The following is a 5,000-nucleotide window of genomic DNA, read 5'->3' as shown; positions in this document are numbered from 1 at the left end:
GCGGGCCCAGGCGCACTCATCAATTTAGGTTCCACTGCAATGCATGCCAAGCACTCTTTTCGAGGTGATAGACGCAATTCCGGCGGGGCTTACTTAAAAGATATCCGACCCGGTTTCGTTTCCTTCGTGGGATGGAGTGCCTCTTAGAACATGTGCAGCATCAGCCATGAGCGGCCGACGGCCATTCGTGTCTCTGTGGACAGCAGGCAAAAGAGCGCCGCCCCAGTTATTTGCGAGGGCGACAACTGTCGCTTTGTTGTGGTTGAATGGGTGCGCCAAGTCCATGGACTTGCTAGTGATAGGCTTGCTTGTTTTAAGGGCACGCCGCGCAAGGCGCGGGCGATTAAACCCCAAGGCGGAAGCTCGGTTCGGTTACCTCGTGTCGGGGAGACAGTCAGCAGGCACCGAACTCGCAGCAACCGATGGATGTATATTTCCGACCTCGAGGAGTGGCGGCGACAAGCTCATATGGCTGCCGCCGCAATATGCGCTCAACTTGTCGATGTATCTGGTATTCTTGCGATTCACATACCGACACGCAGTTTGCTGCGGTCTTCATCGACCCACGAGCCGAGTGATCCCCCCGTTAAGAGTTGTGTATTTGCCATTTGGTCTTTTTTTATGACTAACCATCACAGGTCGAGTCTCAATGAAAGGGTTTGACAGACATAGCCCAAGTTTGTGGTTTGGGTTTGGCCGGACGGCTTGTTGTTGTTTTTGGACACTTGAATTTCACTCTTTTTGGGTCAAGAGGCTTATTCGCCGGTAGTAAGGAACGGACGGGCAGCCGTCCAAAGCCCCGTCCGTCCTCCTCCTCCGGTCTTCGCGCTCTCGCCCGAGTGTGGTCCACCTACAGCGTGGTGGTACCTATTTTTGGTGCGGGGGCCGGGATTGTCCTCTTTCGCTGCTGGAGTTGCCAGAGCAGAGCCCGAGACCGCCCAAATCAGGAGAGTAGTAGTAGCTTTAAGAGCGCCCCGTTCTCTTTCTCTCTGTTAATGATCCTTCCGCAGGTTCACCTACGGAAACCTTGTTACGACTTTTACTTCCTCTAAATGATCAAGTTTGGACATCTTTCCGTCAGCTCGAGGCGACGACCCCAGAAAACCCTCGCGGGCAACGGGGCCGATAATCCAAGAGCGCCAGTCCGAAGGCCTCACTAAATCATTCAATCGGTAGTAGCGACGGGCGGTGTGTACAAAGGGCAGGGACGTAGTCAGCGCAAGCTGATGACTTGCACTTACTGGGAATTCCTCGTTCATGGGAAACAATTGCAAGCCCCAATCCCTATCAAGAAAGGCTTTGAACGGGTTACCCGCTCCTCTCGGAGGGGGAAAACTCGTTGATCCCTTCCAGTGTAGCGCTGCGGCGCCCAGAACATCTAGTATGGGCATCACAGACCTGTTATTGTCAACTTCGCGGCGTTGAATTACCGCTTATCCCTCTAAGAAGAAGTTGCTTAACTGGACACCATTTTCTGGAGATCCGTCGACTACTTAGTAGGCCAGAGTCTCGCCTGTTATCGTGGAATTAACCAGACAAATCGCTCCACCAACTAAGAACGGTTCCACCACCCACCAATCGAGAAAGAGCTCTCAATCTGCCAACCTTCCTGGTGTCTGGGCCTGGGTGAGGTTTCCGCAGTTGAGTCAATTGCCGCAGTTCTTAATTCTGGTGGTGCCTTCCGCCACCTTTTGTTTCAGCTTTGGTAACCATATTCTCCGAACCCAAAGACTTGGTTTCCTCGAGGCTGCCCGTCAATATCGCTGATGATCGCTAGTTGGCATCGTTTATGGTTAGAACTAGGGCGTGCATCTGATCGCTCGAACCTCTAACTTTCGTTCTTGATTAATGAAAACATCTCTGGCAAATGTTGCAGAAGTTCGCCCATGACGTCCAAGAATTTCACTCTAGCGCCGCAGTCACTAATGCCCCCGCCTCTGTTCCGATTAGTCATTACCTCTGGTTCCGAAACCAACAAAATAGAACCGAGGTCCTATTCCATTATTCCATGCATCACCATTCGGGCCATTCAAATAGCCTGCTCTGAGCACTCTAATTTTTTTCAAAGTAAACTCGCCACCGACACTCGACAAAGAGCATCCTGCGGCGAGCCGGCGGGCGGTTGTTCGAGCGTGACAGTAGTCACCGGGCGTGCACTGTCAGTCCGAACTGAGATCCAACTACGAGCTTTTTGACCAACAACTTTAATATATTTTATTGGAGCTGGAATTACCGTATGCTGCTGGCACCAGACTTGCCTCCAACGATACTCAAGTAAAGGATTTAAAGTGTACTATTCCATTATGAGGCCTCGGATGAGACTACATCGTTATTTTTCGTCACTACCTCCCCGTGCCGGGAGTGGGTAATTTGCGTGCCTGCTGCCTTCCTTAGATGTGGTAGCCGTTTCTCAGGCTCCCTCTCCGGAATCGAACCCTGATTCCCCGTTACCTGTTATAGCCATTGTAGGCGCATAACCTACAATCGAAAGCTGATAAGGCAGACACTTGAAAGAAGCGGCGCCGGTGCGGAGACCGTGCGCTCAGCCCGAAGTTATTCAGATTCACCACAGGTGGGTTACGGACCGGGGCCCGACCAGTTTTGAACTAATAAAGCGCTCTTCCCTTGCGGTCAGAGACCAATTGCATGTATTAGCTCTAGAATTGCCACAGTTATCCAAGTAAGTGGGTTTACAGATCCAATGAAACATAGCTGATTTAATGAGCCATTCGCGGTTTCGCCTTAAATCGGCTTGTACTTACACATGCATGGCTTAATCTTTGAGACAAGCATATGACTACTGGCAGGATCAACCAGGTAGCTGCTGCTGTTGGCGGCGCCTATCACGGCGGCCAAAATAGTGAGATTGAGAGAGGCAGAAGACATTGGGCGAGGGACCGCACGTTGGCCTTAGAGAAATAGCAAACCAGATGATCAGATCTAACTGCACCTTCTCTTGCTATCCTCGGCGCCGGCAGCGCCACCGTGTGTGCCAATCTCCTCCCTTATCCGCTCCTCTTTGCCCCAGCTCCAGCGAGGCAGCCGACATTGGGCGAGGGACCGCACGTTGGCGAATCTCCTCCCTTATCCGCTCCTCTTCTCTTTGCCCCAGCGAGGCAGAAGACATTGGGCGAGGGACCGCACGTTGGCCTTAGAGAAACAGCAAACCAGATGATCAGATCAAACTGCACCTTCTCTCGCTATCCTCGGCGCCGGCAGCGCCACCGTGTGTGCCAATCTCCTCCCTTATCCTCTCCTCTTCTCTTTGCCCCAGCGAGGCAGCCGACATTGGGCGAGGGACCGCACGTTGGCCTTAGAGAAGTAGCAAACCAGATGATCAGATCAAACTGCACCTTCTCTTGCTATCCTCGGCGCCGGCAGCGCCACCGTGTGTGCCAATCTCCTCCCTTATCCGCTCCTCTCCTCTTTACCCAGCTCCAGCGAGGCAGCCGACATTGGGCGAGGGACCGCACGTTGGCCAATCTCCTCCCTTATCCGCTCCTCTTCTCTTTGCCCCAGCGAGGCATAAGACATTGGGCGAGGGACCGCACATTGGCCCATCTCCTCCTCTCTCTCTTTCTCTTACTGTTTGTGGGGACGTGGGCTCATGAGCGCCATCGTCGCCCAATATTGGTTAGGTTGTGTATTTCACGGGTGGGAACCGCCATCATCGTTGTTAGGTGATGGGGTAACCCAACGTGTGCTTTGACGAGTTTTGGCTGCTAAACTCTCTTTTTAGTATACTCGGCTCCCAGACTGCGCCCTGGTCGTGTTGAACCATGAGCGTTGTCTATGCACATTTAGGGTAGCCGTTTGCGCGTGGAATAGTGCAATGAATCTCGGTCAATAGACGGTTGGGCGCTGCATTGAAGGCCGGCACAGACGCGAAGACGGGGTGATCAGCCAACGCAAGTCCGCTAAGTTGGGCAGACAGCAAGGCGAAGGGGAGCCCCGTTCCGGACTGAAAGGCCGCAGCATATGCTGTGACGGAAACTAGTAGGGTGGCGACGTGTGCGCCGAGAGAGAGAGAGAGAGAGACGGAGTAAATAATGTCCAAACGGAAGAGAGACCTGGCAAGTGTAATTGATAGAGCGCGAGCCTACTCGCCATAAGCCCGCTCCACTGCCATTCCTCTGATCCAATGAGACTAAAATCTCTCTCTCTCTCCTTCTGCTCCAGCCATTGCAGGGCAGGGAAGCGACGGCAATTTTGTTTGTTGTTTTTGAATGCCGCGCTTTGCTTCGCAGAGGCGCCGAAGCGCTCCGCTGGGGGGCGGAAGATATTTCACACCGAATATGTGTGTGAAGGCACCCTCTCCCCTTAATATAGTGAAATAGTGCAATCCAGCATACAAGGTCGGACGATAGGACATTCACCGTACCGCACCTCGAGAGTGGATGTTGGGTAAGGTTAAAACCGGACTGTTCGCAGACAGCCGAATAACCCGGTTCCGGACTAATTGGTGGATGCAACATCATGATGATGCTGCTGCTGTCGCGGGAACCGCAGTGGCGACGTGAGAGAGTAATAATGTTCAATAGGGAGAGCGACCTGGCTAGTGTAATTGATAGATCGCGAGCCTACTCGCCATTAGCCCGCTCCACTGCCATTCCTCTGACCCAATGAGACTATTCTCTCTCTCGCTCTCCTTCTGCTCCAGCCATTGCAGGGCAGGGAGAGGAAATCGACGGCAATTTTGGTTGTTGTTTTTGAATGCCGCGTTTTGCTTCGCAGAGGCGCCGAAGCGCTCCGCTGGGGGGCGGAAGATATTTCACATCGAATATGTGTGTGAAGGCACCCTCTCCCCTTAATAGAGTGAAATAGTGCAATCCAGCATACAAGAGCGGACGATAGGACAGTCACCGTACCGCACCTCGAGAGTGGAAGTTGTTTGATCGTTTGTTAGGCAAGGTTAAAACCCGACTGTTCGCGAACAGCCGAATAACCCGGTTCCGGACTTACAATAGACGCAACATCATGATGCTGCTGCTGTCGCGGAA

At 52.8% G+C, this 5,000-nt stretch overlaps 1 pseudogene; it reads right to left on the bottom strand.

The window, feature by feature from the left end:
• Window positions 1–437: 437 nt before the first annotated feature.
• On the bottom strand, window positions 438–595 carry LOC121861290 (annotated as a pseudogene).
• Between the last annotated feature and the right edge of the window lie 4,405 nt (window positions 596–5,000).

The sequence above is a fragment of the Homarus americanus genome, unplaced genomic scaffold, assembly GCF_018991925.1.
Source record: "Homarus americanus isolate GMGI-L3 unplaced genomic scaffold, GMGI_Hamer_2.0 scaffold10236, whole genome shotgun sequence".
NCBI lineage: Eukaryota > Metazoa > Arthropoda > Malacostraca > Decapoda > Nephropidae > Homarus > Homarus americanus.
This window is presented reverse-complemented; position numbering and strand designations above follow the sequence as displayed.